Here is an 18492-nt window from a genome sequence, read left to right as displayed (position 1 = left end):
ACTATTGTGTAAATTGGATAGCGGTCAAACTTTTCAACTGGCAAAGCCACCCCATAGAACTTTTGATATCGACCCACTCACTCTAGCAATTGAAAATTTAGTTTGGGGCTAACTGCATTATCTCTGAACATATAAATATCAGGATGGCCACCTCGTCCCATGGAGCACTACTTAAGATGAAGGAGAAAATGTGCATGCTACACTTGGCATGCAAAATGGGTGTTGTGGGCTCCCAGAAATGCACGGCTGACTTGCTCGAGCCACAGTTGTAGAATGTCACTTGCAGGTCTTCTGCCTTCTAGTAAAACAGATGTCTTCAGTTCCACTCTGGCTAGGGTGTTAACAAGTTCCCTTGTGATTTCTGCCTGGCTCACTTCCTCAAGGTGAGGTGGTCGAAAAGATCAGATGGCTGTGCCATGCGTCTTGTACTCCTTGTCAACTCGTCTTTACAAACTGCGCAATAGACATTCCTCTATTTCAACATGGAAGCAATTGGGTTATTGGTTGAGTGCGGTGGAAGCCCCACTCAGGCAAAAACCACAGTCCTTGTCAGGGTGAGCAACAAAAGTCACTACATTAACCTGTGCTTAACCCTCAGAAGCTTGGAACAATTCAATGAGGCTTAACTTAGAGGCAATGTGTAAAGTATTTAAGCAGCACTCAAACAGCAACAAAGTGAAAATACACCAAAGTAAAAATGCCAAACAAATTTAGAAAATAGTGCATATTTTAATAACTAAAATGATACCAAGATGACAAAAATCCAATCAATACTGTTGTGTAGCCATTTTAGTTATAGCTTCATGCGGGTTATTTTAGCATACTAGGCCTGCCGCTGTGCACTTTAACCTAGATACATTTTATTCAGCTTTGTTTATTATTCTTACAATAGCAACTTTTGCGGTCTTGTTTTATTTCTCTCTATCCAGCTGTTTTTGCCTAGGCCAGCACTATGTTCTCAAACAAGACATTCTTGCTCACTCTGTGTTTCGTTCAGGGCTGTAGTACGATAGGTTGCCGGTGAACGTGGAAAAGGTTTTGTCTCTGTCATTCATAGAAAACACACATCCTTACGTAGGGACATTTTCTCAGAAAATCAGCTGTTTTATTTTATTAACACTTTCCTGTCCCTTACACGTTAGAGCAGAGGTCTTCAATCTGGGGGTCGCGATCCCCAGGGGGGCCGTGGAGTCCTGGAAAGGGGGTCGCGCATTCCCCCAGCCGATCTTCATAAAGCCTCAGCTGAACTTTGAGTCTCCTGTGGTGTGAAAGCCGCACAGACAGCTAAGGAGGCCTTCCCAGGGCGTCTGCTTCCTGAATGAAATGCAAATGTGCTCTAGGAGCTCATCTGCAAATGCAAAGGGGGCTTGGGAGCAGCTTTAAATGATTGAATCACTCAAAGCTCTGTGAGGACAAACATTTATTCTTTTTGAGGGGTAGTGCAAAGAGTTAACAACTGCGCTGTGAAGTGCGTGCTTTTAAATTTAATTGTATTTCCACAGTGCTTACTTCACCTGGAGGTGTTGAAGGGATAGCTATAAAAAAAATGGTAATGCATATTCTCTGGTATTACTTAAATCTACATTTTGGAACCACAGTTTTATCTTAAACCTTTTTGTAGTGGCTTATGTGTAATGCAAGTATTAAATAATGCCTCACATATTCACAGTGCTTTCTGTCACAGGCTGTGACCTTATGACACTAAAAATACACAAGTCACTATTCTCAACTGCACCAACCAAGATTTAGTTCTGTCACTCTCTGGTTACACACAGACCTCTGCAGTGCATTAACTAATAGAGGTTTCATAATGCACTACAGTGCATTTACCAATGAGTAACAACCTTGTTTTATTTATTTTTCATTTAAGCTGGCTGTTATTTTATATGTAGCTACCTGACAGTGAAAGACCTAAAAAAAAGTAGAGAATATTTTGGGTTTGTTTATGAGAGGCTTTTTTTTTTGATGCTCCAGCGGCACAAGCCTCTCAATCATACCTATGAGGTGACGCAAAGCCTTCCTGAGTGGCTTTGAATGGCGTTGTTGATATGGAGAAAGGCAAAGCAGCGCAAGCTGCTGCATTGCCTTATTTTGCGTCAAGGAGGCATTCCATGGGAGTAGTGGTGGGTGTTCCCATGCAACAGCCATGGATTTTGACGCTGGCCCAGATTTACAAAATCATGTAAACTGGAGCAGTGCCAAAACCTACGCCTCCCCAGAGCAGGCCTAATGAGGAGAAATGTTTTCATTTCTCCTTGTTTTTTCCTCTTTCCATGAGTGTTGCTAACTGCCGCACATATAGAAAGAGGTACAATGCCTCTCTGGATTGTTTTTGTGCCGGAAGGTGCCCCTTCCTGCACAAATACAATCCTGCCTATATTGACGCTAGGCAACAATTGTGCGCCAATGCGGGGGGAAAGGACAGAAATGCACTGTATTTCATAAACACAGTGCATTCCTGCCCTTTTGTATTGCCGTGGGGCAGTGTAGCAAGAAGGCTTGTGGCACTGTCCTATGCCAAATACTCATAAATGAGTACCTTTGTTTTTAGCCACACCCTTGACCACGCCCCCACGCTCACTGACCTTTGGTTTGCTAAACACTGTTTAATATTATTTCCTCACAGTAAAAATGATTTGCTATGGGAAATGGGGACGTTTATTATTGTTGTTGATGATGAGGAGTACCAGGTTCTAGAAATTTTTATCAGAAGGGGGTCCTTACACCTACATTTTTTTAACAGGGGGTCCCGGCATCAAAAAGTTTGAAGACCTCTGCATTAGAGGGAGATTCCCGCCAGAGAACCACGACTGTATGCTGATTGCCGAATGCTTGCTACAGCTGCTTATGCAGACTTCAGGCCTTTGCTCATGTATGGGGGATGATGTCTTCCCAGGGGAACCTGAATGGCAGAATTAGAGCTTAACATGCTGAGCTCTATTATAGCTTAGGTAGGAATTAGTCTATTGATTCTAGTGACAATATGGTAGCGTTATTTCTATGCTTTACTCTCCTTGTCACAACTTTATTCTTTTCATGCTGTATCGTCCTAGTTATTTCAGCCCATGCTTTGCTATCTAAGATGCAGTCGCTTCATTAGAACCTTTTGAAACATATACTGCCTCTGTTTGTCATTGTGTATGTGAGACTAATATAACTGAGAGAAATGGATGAGACCTAAGTGACCACGGTTTCCCTGAGAAATCAATTATGTCATGTGCTCGGCTGCCCAATCATCCCTGCCCTTAGGTAGAGATGAGGCACTGCTAGTTAGCAGGAGCAAAACCCGGATTGGGGCGACGTGTGTCACCTGTAGTGGATAAGACTCAGTCTCCCATACCGCAGGTGATTCTGCCGCTCAGAATCCAGTAGTCTCATTAGAATAATGAGAGCCTACGCGACATGGCGCCGCCAACGTTTAGTCAGGCTCTAATTTTCGGGTCCTCCTGAGTATCTCTGTCTCACTATATACAAAGACACCTCAGTACTATGAACGGAGACGTCCGTGGTATTGAGGATTTCCTCCTCAGCTAAGTAGGGAACACCTACCTGACACTGGAGGTTGTTCAAGCTTGAACTCTAAAAGGAAAATCCCCATTTGGTGTACTTATCTCTGAACAAATTTACCATCTAACATGGCGAACCCACAGCCGGTAGCAATTGCAGTTAATATGAGACAACCCCTTACTACACATTTCTTGGCACATGGCCTAACAGCCCAGGGGGTCCAGTCATATTTGTTGTTGACACAGATGCAGCTCATAGGAAGGAACTCTTTTATTCTTGGGTCACATTTCCAGCAGTTGATGGGAACACAAATACATTTCATCATTATACACCTGCAAAGATACCTGGACAATACAGAGCATACGCTTATTTAGAAGTACCTTTATCTTATCAAGAACATAATAATTGGCTTGATGGTGCCCTACCCAACATGATGTTATCTTTCAGGTTTGGTCCTCTAAGTAATGATGGTCCTACCTGGCTTTTCTTGGCCACTTATACACCTCACCCTGCAGTAGCAAACCTAGCAGTAGCTGAAGTTCGTCGCTTGTATACTGATCTGACGGCAATATACAGAGGATTAGTACAGTTTGTAATGCAAACATTAAATACAAACCAAGCACGTGCTGCTCCAGCACAACCACATGCAGTGACGCCAGGTATTAACCCGGTAACTGTACATTCGATCATGGGTAAGGTCGCCAAACGAGAAGAAATTCAATTTTGGTTAGCTCAAAAAATGGATGCACTGGAAGCAGTATTTCCCCATACGGGACCTCAGGATAAACATAGAATACTAACAATGTGCTTGCCATTTGGGATGGTTCCCATAATAGATAATTGTAATACATGGTGCACAGTATTTGCCGCACTCTATACTACTGCACACGGTACACCGACACTTGCCAACTTACCAGAAGTGTTGAAACAGATTCAAGACGAACACGGGGCTGCCCCAGCCTTAGATTTGGGGATGCAATTAATGCACAATTAATGGGCAATTTTGCCACAGTGCCCCCAAACATTTTAGGTAACCTTAAGTAAGGGGAAGCGGTTGCATTAGCGGTGCGCATGTTCCGGGATGTTCCTCAACAGGATCAAGAACGTGATCTGCCAAAGATTATCGCAGAGACCTATTCTAGCATTGGTCGAGATAGTCTGGGGGCCAGACCAACAAAACCACAATTTCAGGATAAATCTAATAAAGATTTTTCCAAGCAAGCTACTGAGGGTAATAAGAAATGCTGGGATAAAAAACAACAAACTCCTAAAAAAGAAAGGGGACAGTCACCAAGTATGGAGACCCCACAGAATAGATATAGGCCCTCATTATGACATTGGCGGTAAGTGCCGCTTACCGCCAAGCTGACTGCCGCCAACATACTGAGACCTCAGCGGTATACCGCTACGCGTATTATGACCCACACATAGAAATCCGCTGCTATACAGACACACACACAAGTCCGCCAGCCCAAAGGTCAGTGATAAACTGGCTGTACCAAAACCTACACCGTCACACCAACAGAAATACACCCACAGCATTATGACCCACGAATCACTGTGGCGGACATTCAACCGCGGTAAACCATTGGCGGTACATACCGCCGCGCTCAAAATACACACACACACTAACAAAACCACACCACATTGGACAATTTAAATAACACACACCTGACACACATACACACACCACACCCTCTTCTGTTCCTCTGAACTCTGACCTCTGTCAAGAGTTCAAGGTCCTCCTCCACCCGCAGCCTTCTGCCTGCGCCTCATCCCTGGTGTCTCGTGGGAGAGCTCTGCTCTTCTACTGGGCTGCTCTCTGCCTTTTTTCTCTTTTTTTCTCTTTTGCCTCTGTTCACTCTTTGTGTGCTTTTCCTTTCGTGTTCTGTTTCTTTTGTGTTCCCTTTCACTGTCTTTGTTTTACTTTCTCCTCCTTGTTTTTCTCCCCTCACTCTGCTCTCTCTCTCTCACTCTCCCCCCTCTCATTACCCCCCGCTGCTTCCCCTGTGGCCCCACTCCTCCTCCTCTCTCTCGTGTTCAATCCCCGCTGCTGCTGCCATGTGGCCCCACCCCCTTTTTTCACGCCATTTTCTGCTTCCGCTCCCGCCACTCAGCTGTCCTCTCCTCCCCCCTCCCTACTTAATGGCAGGTGCTGCGTGCAGCTGGCATGCCGCTGGTGCACCGAAGGCAAGCCCATCTGTGCCCATCCGCGACCCAAACGCAACCAGCGCCAGGACCCCTGGTCCTGCCACCTGAGCAAAACTCATCGCACTCAACCCAGGATGCAACAACAACTGCAAGCAAGCATCTCCAGGCAACACACAAGGTTCCTTCAGCTTCCTCCGCTACCGTCAAACCTGCACCACCACCAAGACACAGGACCCAGCACAACCCACCCACAACAACTCTCCGGACCTGAAAGCTCTGCAGTGTATCCTCCTCAACGTCTGCTCACCCCACAAACATGCCACTGAAATCTGGGACCTCCTCGACAGCACCACACCGGATGTCGCATTCCTCACTGAGACCTAGATCAACAACACCTCAGGCCCAGACATCACCATCCCCCAGGGATACAAGATTGCCTGAAAAGACCCCCCCAGCCGCCCTGGGGGGGGGGAAATCGCCATCGTCAACAGGTCCAACCTCCGCCTAAGCACTCAGTCTGAAGACTCAAAAGAAGCGTCAAACCTGATAGAACACCTCCACTTCAAGTTACACACCAGCCCAACATCCACCATCATCTACCGCCTCCCCGGACCTCGCACACCTTTCGCCGACTCCATCATGGCTGCATCTCCACACAAGCCATTGCAGCCACCAACTACACCCTGCTGGGAGACATCAACTTCCACCTTGAGAATCTACAAGACCTCAACACCGCATCCCTCCTAGACAACCTCCACAACATAGGACTCTGACAGATCGTGACCGAGCCAACACACTCCGCAGGAGGCACCCTCGATCTCATCTTCACTACAGGAAACTCCGCTACCTTCAGCCACACCACGGGACTCCCATGGACAGATCACCGATGCAGCTACTTCACCTTCAACACACCCACCATCACCAGACCCCAAATCCAGCCATCGTGTAGAAACTGGACAAGAATAACCGACGATCAGCTCACCATTGCTGCCCCCACCATCGCATGCAATGATGATCCAAGCACCTTCCACAACTGCATCACGACTGCGCCAACACCATAGCCCCCCTCAAAAAGAACAAGAACACCCACGCAAAGAAAGCCTGAGGTTCACCCCTGAACTCTGGGAATCAAGAGGCACCTGTCGCCGCCACGAGAAAATCTGGAGAAACCCCAAAACCCCAGAAGCCCACAGTAACTTCAGAGCCTCCACCACCGCACACCACCAACTCATCAGAAACATCAGAAAGAAGTCTATCCAACACAGGATTTCCTCACAAGCACGCAAAAGGAAGGAACTCTTCAGCATCATCAAGGAGTTTGCCCAACCCAACAGTGAAACTACAGACATCCCATCCTCCCAGGACCTATGCGACAGACTCAACTCCTACTTACACCACAAGATCAAGTCCATCTATGACAGATCCAACAAGGACAACCTACGAGCAGAACCCCCCTTCCAAACTCCGACACGAACAAACCTACAATCTCCACCTGGACACCCCTCTCCATCAAAGATACCCTGGAAACTATGACGCCCATAAACTCCGGGGCCCCCACGGACCCATGCCCCCATCACATCTTATACAGAGCTTCAGATACCATCGCCCCCAAGCTCTGCCTCACCATCAACTGCTCAATAGCTGTCCCCACCTTTCCCGACGACTGGGAATACGCTGAGATCAACCCCCTCCTTAAGAAACCCTTGGCAGATCCCACAGACCAAAAAACCTTCAGTGTCTCACTATCAACTGCTCAATAGCTGTCACCACCTTTCCCGACGACTGGCAATACGCTGAGATCAACCCCCTCCTTAAGAAACCCTCGGCAGACCCCACCGACCAAAAAACCTTCAGGCCCATCTCCCTACTTCGCTTCCTGCAAAAGTCATTAAAAAGCAGTCAACAAACAACTCACCACGTTTTTAGAAGACCACAACATCCTTGACATCTCCCAATCCGGGTTCAGGTCAAACCACAGCACCGAAACAGCCCTCCTGGCCGCAACAGACGACATCCGCTCCCTACTGGACAAGGGAGAGATGGCAGCACTCATCTTACTTGACCTCTTGGCAGCTTTCGACACAGTCTCCCATCGCACCCTGATAAGAAGACTCCATAAACCTGTCATCAAAGACAAGGCCCTCAACTGGATCCAATCCTTTTTCTCCGGCAGAATGCAACGAGTGAGACTCGCTCCATTTCACAGATCCCACACCCACCACCTGCGGAATGCCCCAGGGATCCTCCCTCAGCCCCATGCTGTTCAATGTCTACATGGCCCCGCTAGCCACCATTGTCAGAAGCTACAGAATAAACATAATTTCCTACACTGACGATACCCAACTCATCCTCTCCCTCTCCAACGAACCTGACAAGGCAGGACACAACTTCCACGAAGGCATGAGAGCAGTCGCCGACTGGATAAGAGAAAGCTGCCTTCAACTCAACAGAGACAAGATAGAAGTACTCATCATGGGCCCTCAACCCAAGGCATGGAACAACTCCTGGTTCCCACCCTCAGAAACCAGCCCACCCCCGCCAGCCAAGCCTGCAACCTCGGAATCATCCTGGACTCCGACCTCAGCATGAACTATCATATCAACTCAGTCATCTCCACCTGCTTCTGCACCCTAAGCCTCCTACGCAAGACCTTCAAATGGATCCCCCTCGAACATAGAAAGACCGTCACACACACCCTCATCACCAGCAGACTGGACTACGGCAACGCACTCTACGCCGGAATCAACAAAAAACTCACCAGCAAATTGCAAAACATCCAGACGCTGCTGCCAGACTGATCCTCGACCTACCCCGACACTGCCACATCTCACAACACCTACGTATACTGCACTGGCTCCCCATAGAGAAAAGAATCACTTTCAAGGTCCTCACCTAGGCACACAAAGCCCTCCACAACACCGGACCAGCCTACCTGAACCAGCGACTAAACTTCCAAGTCCCCCACTGGGCCCTACGCTCAGCCCAGCTCTCTCTCGCAGAAGTTCCCACAATCAGGAAAACCAGAACAGGAGGACACAGCTTCTCCTACATCGCAGCCACCTCCTGGAACGCCCTACCTATCCACATCAGACAAACCACCTCCCTCCCCAGCTTCACGAAGGAAATGAAGACATGGCTTTTCTGACCCACCTCACCGGTCCCCGCTACATTCCCCCCTTCTCCTAGCGCCTTGACATCCTAAAGGGTGAGTAGCTGCGCTTTACAAACTTTGATTGTTTGATTGATTGGGAGAGATAGGCCTTGCAGTAGTGAAAAACAAATTTAGGAGTTTCACATTACTAGAAAATATAAAATATAAAACTTTTCAAACAGATTGCACCATGCCCTTTTGGCTGTCTATGGCCTAATCTCGGGGTGACATACATATATTAAAAATTAAGTTGTAGGATCGGCAAAAGGCTTACTTTGCCAGATTGAAATGGCAGTTTAAAACTGCACACCCAGGCCCTGCAATGGAATACCTGAGACATGTTTCAAAGGCTGCTGAAGTAGATGGCACAATCAGTACTGCAAACCCACCATTAGCATTTAATTTCCAGCTCTGGGCACATGTAGTGGCACTTTAATAAAGACATATAAGTAAATGAAATACGCAATTGGGTATAGATTGTAGGAAGGTAGCCTCTTTCTAGCCTTGTTACCCCCACTTTTGGCCTGTTTGTGAGTATATGTCAGGGTGTTTTTACTGTCTCACTGGGATCCTGCTAGCCAGGGCCCAGTGCTCATAGTGAAAACCCTATGTTGTCGGTATGTTTGAGATGTGTCACTGGGATCCTGCTAGCCAGGACCCCAGTGCTCATAAGTTTGTGGCCTATCTGTGTTCGCTGTGTGGTGCCTAACTGTATCACTGAGGCTCTGCTAACCAGAACCTCAGTGTTTATGCTCTCTCTGCTTTTAAAAATGTCACTGCAGGCTAGTGACTACTTTTACCAATTCTCATTGGCACACTGGAACACCCTTATAATTCCCTTGTATATGATACCTAGGTACCCAGAGTATTGGGGTTCCAGGAGATCCCTATGGGCTTCAGGATTTATTTTGCCACTCATAGGGAGCTCAGACAATTCTTACACAGGACTGCCACTGCAGCCTGAGTGAAATAACGTCCACATTATTTCACAGCCATTTTACACTGCACTTAAGTAACTTATAAGTCACCTATATGTCTAACCCTCCAACTTGGTGAAGGTTAGGTTCAAAGTTACTTAGTGTGTGGGCACCCTGGCACTAGCCAAGGTGCCCCCACATTGTTCAGGGCACATTCCCTGGACTTTGTGAGTGCGGGAACACCATTACATGCGTGTGCTACATATAGGTCAATACCTATATGTAGCGTCACCATGGTAACTCTGAACATGTCTAGGACCATTCTGGTATTGGGGGGACAATTCCATGCATCCCCGGGTCTCCAGCACAGAGCCCAGGTACTGCCAAACTAACTTTCCGGGGTCTCCACTGCAGCTACTGCTGCTGTCAACCCCTCAGACAGGTTTCTGCCCCCCTGGGGCTGGGCAGCCTGGTCCCAGGAAGGCAGAACAAAGGATGTTACACCCTCTCCCTTTGGAAATAGGTTTGAAGGGCTGGGGAGGAGTAGCTTCCCCCAGCCTCTGGAAATGCTTTGATAGCACAGATGCTGCCATCTCTGCATAAGCCAGTCTACACCGGTTCAGGGATCCCCCCAGCCCTGCTCTGGCATGAAACTGGACAAAGGAAAGGGGAGTGACCACTCCCCTGACCAGCACCTCCCAGGGGAGGTGCCCAGAGCTCCTCCAGTGTGTCCCAGACCTCTGCCATCTTGGATGCAGAGGTGTGAGGGCACAATGGATAGCTCTGAGTGGCCAGTGCCAGCAGGTGACATCAGAGACCCCTCCTGATAGGTGCTTACCTTTCTCAGTAGCCAATCCTCCTCTGTGGGCTATTTAGGGTCTCTCCTGTGGGCATCTCCCCAGATAACGAATGCAAGAGCTCACCAGAGTTCCTCTGCACTTCCCTCTTCGACTTCTGCCAAGGATCGACCGCTGACTGCTCCAGGATGCCTGCATAACCGCAACAAAGTAGCAAGAAAACTACAAGCAACATTGTAGCGCCTCATCCTGCCAGCTTTCTCAACTGTTTCGTGGTGGTGCATGCTCTGAGGGCTGTCTGCCTTCACCCTGCACTGGAAGCCAAGAAGAAATCCCCCGTGGGTCGACGGAATCTTCCCCTTGCTAACGCAGGCACCAAACTTCTGCATCACCGGTCCTCTAGGTCCCCTCTCATCCTGACGAGCGTGGTCCCTCGAACACAGGAGCTGGGTCCAAGTGCATTCGACAGTCCAGTGGCCCTTCTGTCCAAATTTGGTGGAGGTAAGTCCTTGCCTCCCCATGCCAGACAGTAATCCTGTGTACTGCGTGAACTGCAGCTGCTCGGGCTTCTGTGCACTTTTGCAAGACTTCCTTTGTGCACAGACTAGCCCAGGTCCCCAGCACTCTGTCCTGCATTGCCCAATGCGCTGAGTTGGACTCCGAAATCGTGGGACCCTCTTTTGTCACTCTGAGTTGACAGCTGTCCTCAGATCTTCTAAGTGCCTGTTCAGGTACTTCTGCAAGTGCTGCCTGCTTCTGCCTGGGCTCCCTGAGTTGCTGAGCACCCCTTCTGTCTCCTCCTCCAAGGGGCGACCTCCTGGTCCTTCCTGGGCCCTAGCAGCACCCAAAATCCTCAACCGCGACTCTTGCAACCAGCATGGCTTGTTTGCGGTCTTTCTGCGTGGAAACAACTCTGCATCCTCCAGCACGCCGTGGGACATCTTCTGACCCAAGGAGAAGTTCCTGGCACCTTCTGTTGTTGCAGAATCTTTGGCTTCTTCCACCTGGAGGCAGCCCTTTTGCACCTTCATCTGGGGTTTAGTGGGCTTCTGCCCCCCCCCGGAAACTTGTGTGACTCTTGGACTTGGTCCCCTTCCTTTATAGGTCCTCAGCTCCAGGAATTCATCTTCAGTTGTTGTCCTTGCAGAGTCCCCTATCTCGACTTTACTGTCTTTCTGGGTTAGTAGGGTAACTTTACTCCTACTTTTCAGGGTCTTGGGGTGAGGTATCTTGGACACCCTTAGTGTTTTCTTACACTCCCAGCGACCCTCTACACACTACACTAGGCCTGGGGTCCATTCGTGGTTCGCATTCCACTTTTGGAGTATGTGGTTTGTGTTGCCCCAGGCCTATTTCTCCCTATTGCATTCTATTGTGATTCTACATTGTTTGCACTACTTTTCTAACTGTTACTTACCTGCTTTTGGTTTGTGTGCATATAATTTGTGTATATTACTTACCTCCTAAGGGAGTATATCCTCTGAGATACTTTTGGCATATTGTCACTAAAATAAAGTATCTTTATTTTTAGTAACTCTGAGTATTGTGTTCTCTTATGATATAGTGCTATATGATATAAGTGGTATAGTAGGAGCTTTGCATGTCTCTTGGTTCAGCCTAAGCTGCTCTGCTATAGCTACCTCTATCAGCCTAAGCTGCTAGAACACCTCTATTCTACTAATAAGGGATAACTGGACCTGGCACAAGGTGTAAGTACCACAAGGTACCCACTATAAGCCAGGCCATCCTCCTACATAGATCAATTCTACCATATTTTAAGGAGCGAGCATAAGCACTTTAGCAATGGTAGGCAGTGATAAAGTGTACAGAGACCTAAGTCCAACATAAACAAGTTCAGCAAAAAGTAGTAGGAAGAAGGTAAAATGTTTGGGGATGGCACTGCAGAGAGGGCCACTTCATACACTGTCCTATCTGCCTTTAGTGTCTATCTTAGGTGTGACTTATATGTATTAAAAAATAAGCTTTAGACCAGGCAAAAGGTTTATTTTTCAGATCGAAATGGCAGTTTACAACTGCACTACAGGCTGCAGAGGCAGGCATGTAAGAAGTTTTAAAGTGCTACTTGAATAGGTGGCCCTAGGTGGTCCCCTAGTAATGTTTAATTTACAGACTCTGGGAAAGAGGTGGGTCCTTATACTAGGAGGTCCAGGTGAAGGCAAATTTTACTATAGTTTAAGAGGAGAGCACAAGCACTTTAGATTGGGTCAGCAGTGGTAAATCAACAGTGGTGAACTACACAGAATCCTAATGCCAACAAAAACTCCTTCAGAAAACAGTGCTAAGTCCACTACAACAGTTTAGAGAACATCTTTGTGGACTTTGTACCTGATCTTTTGTAAAGGAGGGGAAAGATAAACATCAACTGGTCAAAACAATCCGGATTTTGTGGGAGGAGTTCTAGTGAGTCAGTGCGATTTCCAGTTAGTAGTTGGCAGACACAAAGAAGGGAGATGTCAGATGTCCACAAAATATTGAATGGGCTCTCGACATAGCAGAAACCCAAGTCAGGGATCGGATTGTGCATAGTCAGATCCGGATGGAGAGCTCCCAATCAGCAGACTCGGTTTGACCCAGACTTTTAGGTAGGGATCAGGGGGTAAATGTATACCTCAGCCAGAAACCTGAACAGGTTAAGCTCAGTGCTTAATTTGTAAATAAAAAGGTGCCGTGCTCAAAGCTGTCCTCTTAAACACGCGCCTGCTGCAATTAAAAGTGCGAGCACATAATACTGAGGCAACGTATTCCTGAAGCCACCTCGGGCCTTTTCCGTCCATTTATTGTCACTCCCTGCCCCTTCAGTTTACTCTGTCAGCGTCCTGCTTTTCCCCTTTCTGACACTTTTTCGTTTTTCTCTTCCTCCGTCTTTCCCACGTGTCTTTTGCTCGCAGTAAATGCTTGAGCCAGAAAACAAAGCGCCGGCCCTCAGAAATAAGTGTCGGTGCTTAGCACCGGAAACAACAAGCACAATTTAAGCACTGGTTAAACTGATAGGGGATTTCATGATACAGGACAACCAACAATCTGTGTGCAGCCTCGCAGACGACACCAGCCATCTCACTATGCACACCAACCAGGCGCCCAAACAAAACAAAAATGCATTTTACAAGATTCACTTCAGATCGAAACAACTGGATTAAAGGATCCTAGGTTTAGGGGACGTTTGATTTTTACCAAGCACAGCTAATTTCACTTTGAGCATGTAGTCTGAGGTTCAGGCAAATTTGGGTTCATTTCCCAAATGCCAACTAACTCACTATCTAACGATTGCCATATGAAAATTGTGAAGTTGCTGCTAAGGAGTATTGTCAGGCGTATGATCACCTGTATTTTTGGTAATTAGATGCTCATAATGTTTTATTTATTCACTTATTCAGTTGAATGGTGGTAGTTTTCGTTTAGATGTCGCTTTGTTGTAGAATTGTTTGTGTGTGGAAACAAATCACTAGCAAGCTTAAATATTAATTAGAATAGTAATGGTCAGAATAAAATAGTCCACTGACAGAAAACACCCGGTCAGCCAAAGAAAAAGGCAGAAATAGACTGGATATCAAGGCAGTCCACACGTGGGGACTTTCACACCTTCCATACACTCAGGCGTTTCCCTGAATAATGTGTTGTGTTCCGTGAAAGGTTAATCTCTGCTAATGATTTTCTTTGCGGGTCAGAAATACTCGGAGCCCTTCTTTCACACGTCTCTCATAACGCAGCGCAACAATGCCTCCTTTAGTTACCTTTTCTTTTCTGCTTGATGTGGCATAGCCTAGCGCTGGTTTGCCGCTGTCATAAGATCAGCACATGCCGCTGCGGTTCCAAGCAAGTGAGCAGCATCTGAGACCGACGGGTGATATTGTACTTAATAAGCCTCCCCTGCAGAGTCTGGAGAAGGCTGGGAGTGACAGGAAGAGGAAAGGAAGACAGATGTTATTATTGAATGCAACGGAGCAAGACAAGGCACTTCAGCATGACAGGCGTAGACAGTATCGCGAGGCTCATATCAGAGCATCACTCCAGGACGTTCCCCGTTCTCACTTTTGTTTGCGGAGCTGTGGGCTTGGATTGAGACCTTCCATTTATTTTGGCTGCCTCGCGGAAGGAAGTGATCAAAAGCTCCAGTTACAAGCTGAATGAGTGCCCGTAATTCACGCTCTTGTAGAAACTAAACAAAGTTTATTCTATATTAAAAACAGTACCCCTTAATATGAGTAGCTATAGTACTTTGGGCGTTTTAAACAAGCATTGGCAATGCTAATAGGCCTGTGCTGAGTGCAACGTTACCAAGGGCGCAGCTAGATTCAGAGTTCGAGGAGGGCTACCACTTTGATCAATGGCAGCATAGCCAATTTCAGAACCTGGGTCACAGTGACTAGTGGAGGCTCCCTTTACTGTTGTGGTATACTACATAATCAGGACAGCACTATAACACAGAGAACGTTGAAGCTGTATTTAGTGGTACTATCTGGTAATCCTGAATTCCACTTCTATTGCATATTCATGCTTTGATATGATTTGCAAATACCAAAGCCTAAAAGCAACTCATGTTTGTAACGCACTTGATGAAGCACAGAAACTGAATACAAATTATCATTATCCATGGTGCATCTACTGCATAAAAAATAGAGTTACCCAGCAGGATCAGCTGCTACAGCTGTCAGGACATTTGCAAACCCTGGCAGAGTGTTTGGTATTGCTATCTTTGAGGTTCATCAAGGCAGTTGCTGGATCAGAAGCTAAACATAGCTCTAGAAGTCCTGCAATCGCCAATCTAAAGGAAGGCTGAGAGGCTCAGGATGGGTCAAAGGATCAACCATGTATTGATATCCACATTTAAAGGGTATGTAATGTCACGTCCACTTTGGTACTTTAGTTGTTTGAAATCCATGACTGTACAAAACCAACACCCAAGCATGCATCACATAAATGAAAATTAGTAGCTGGAGAGTAATAAATATTAATGATTTCTGAAAATAGTAAAAGAGCGCAAGAAGAGGAAATGCTACAGCCTTAAATCTGTAGAACGTCTACACGATGTTTTTACACATGGCGTGGTGTTTATAATTAATTGAAATCCTTGAGTAAGAGCAAAAGGATTATTAAGTATGACCTTGCAGTAATGCTCAGTGAAAGCATACTAGTGTACATCTAGAAACATGGGTGGTGTGGCTTCTTACAGCAGTGATGAGGTTAAATAAGATTCATTGTGAAAAAGGTTTTAGATAAACAGGAGTAATTTGCACTGCCCTTCTTGGGACCCAAAATTGCATCCTTCTACCTCCTAAAAAACGATGAAAGTCCTAAAGTCTCCAAAACGAATGTCCTCTGCCTGCGCATGCCAGATTTTCATTAGCTGTTGTTCAGATACTTAAAGCTGGTTACCCAGAAAGCACTGCTGCCTCTCTGGTGAGAAACCAATGTCTTAGAGAATATCATCTTCATATACAAGGTTCATTCTCTCTGCCTTGTGTTTTTCCTTTTTCTCCCCTTATTTTGTCTCAAATACCCCCTCTGTGCTTTGAAGTGATTAAATGATGGCTTAAGATGATATTTTGCTTCTCCGTATAGCTTTTTAAGACAATCAGACACAAATAAGCAAAATATATATTTTATTTTTTACTTTTGAAGCATATCTCTCTCTCTCTCTCTCTCTCTCTCTCTCTCTCTCTCTCTCTCTCTCTCTCTCTCTCTCTCTCTCTCTCTCTCTCTCTCTCTCTCTCTCTCTCTCTCTCTCTCTCTCTCTCTCTCTCTCTCTCTCTCTCTCTCTCTCTCTCTCTCGCCTTACACTTCCTCTAGGTTTTGCCTCTCTTCCTAGGATTTTTCAATCTCTCTCTCATTCTCTCTCTCACCCCCTCATCTTTCTTTGAGTTCCTCCTCTGCTTGTCATTCCGCAACCACTTACCACTTCCTCTCCCCCTTTTCCAATCTCCCCTTATCGATTGGCCTACTCAGTCTTCCTTCTTTAAATTCACCAGAGTCTTCCCTCCTCCACATCCTCTTAGCCATTCTCATTCCTTCACTATCTGCCTCCACCACAGTCCCTTGTACTCATCTTTTCTCTAACTTTCCTCCTCCCCTCTTCTTCACCCCCAAATAATTCTGCTCTCTTCATTAATTTCTCCCTCAGATCTCCACCACATTGGCCTACTACGCCTGTTACGAAACAACCTCAGAGAAGGTTTCTTTAATGTGAGCAGTAAGTGTTATTTGCATCAAACATACGTCCCGCAAAGACAGAACTTTGGACAATCCAGCAGGCGTGGATTCATGTTGCCAGGTGGTCACCATGCCCCCTGCCAGCAACTTGGTCTAAAATAAAACACAGCAGTACAACCACAATATTATGTGGTACATTATCCCACTGCACCCTCTTGCACATCATTGGCAACAGCAATACATGCTTAATTCATAGAACAGGTACAGCATAGGCAGCAGAAAAATGAGCCTAGGGGCCTCCTGACACCAACAGTGTATGAAGACTGGTTTATGCCTGCCACCTCCACCTTTTGACACTGTTTTTGCTGGTTTTAGGACTCTACGCACTATACCACTGCTAACCAGGTCTAAAGTGCATATGCTCTTTCCCTTAAAACACAGTGACATTGGCTCATACCCAATTGGATTATTTAATTTACTTATAAGTCCCTAGTAAAAGTGCACTATATGTGCACCAGGGCCTGTAGATTAAATGCTACTAGTGGGCCTGCAACACTGATTGTGCCACCCACATAAATAGGCGCCTAACCATATCTCATGCATGTGTGAGCATTTTCACTGCCAATTCGACTTGGAATTTAAAAGTACTTGCCAAGCCTTAAACTCCCCTTTTTCTACGCATAAGTCACCCCTAAGGTAGGCACTAAGTTTTCCATAGGGCAGGGTGCTATGTAGGGAAACGGCAGGACATGTACCTGTGTAGTTTATATGTCCTGGTAGTGTAAAACTTCTAAAATGTGTTTTATACTACTGTGAGGCCTGCTCGTTTCATAGACTAATATTAGGGCTACCCTCATATACTGTTTGATTGGTAGATTCTGATCAGGAAGGAGTAACATGGTCATATTTAGTATGGCCAGAATGGTAATACAAAATCCTGCTGACTGGTGAAGTTGGATTTAATATTACTATTTTCAAAATGCCACTTTTAGAAAGTGAGCATTTCTCTGCACTTAAATCCTTCTGTGCCTTACAATCCACATCTGGCTGGGTTAGTTCACAGCTCCCTTGTGCATTTCACTCAGACAACCCCAAACACAGGATGCTCAGTCACACCCGCACACATCTACATACTGAATGGGTCTTCCAGGGCTGGAAGGGAGGAAGGCCCGACACTTACATGTCAAAGGACAGTGGCCTGCCCTCACACAATGGACTGCCAAACCACCTACTGGGACCCTGTCTGACAGGTTGGAACTTAAAGGAGACCCTGTGCACTTCTAAGCCACTCTTTGAAGTCTCCCCCACTTCAAAGGCACATTTGGGTATTTAAACAGGGCCTCTGACCCTACCAACTCAGATACTTCTTGACAAGATACCTACTGGGAAAGGAACTCTGAAGCAGACCCTGCAACCTGCCAAGAGAAGCTGCCAGGCTGCCCAAAGGACTCACCTGACTGCTTTTCTGCAAAGGACTGCTGCCTTGCTGTTGCCCTGCTGCCTTGCTGCCCTCTGGCTCTGCTGAGAAGTGCTCTACAATGGCTCAGATTTAGTTTGTCTTCTGTTTTCGGAAGTCTCAGGGCCAAAAAGACTTCATCTCTGCAAAGAACTCCTTGTGCTGCAAAGAATCGACGCACAGCCTGCATCGCGGTGAGAAAATCACTGCATGCCAAACCAGAATGATGTAGCCGTTCTCCCCGAGTGGAGATCGACGCAGCGCCAGCATTGCGATCGGAACTTCGACGCATGGCCCACTGGATCGATGCATCGCCGTGCCGGAACAACGCACCCCAATTTCCTG

This window comes from Pleurodeles waltl, chromosome 3_1 (assembly GCF_031143425.1).
Source record: "Pleurodeles waltl isolate 20211129_DDA chromosome 3_1, aPleWal1.hap1.20221129, whole genome shotgun sequence".
Lineage (NCBI taxonomy): Eukaryota > Metazoa > Chordata > Amphibia > Caudata > Salamandridae > Pleurodeles > Pleurodeles waltl.
This window is presented reverse-complemented; position numbering follows the sequence as displayed.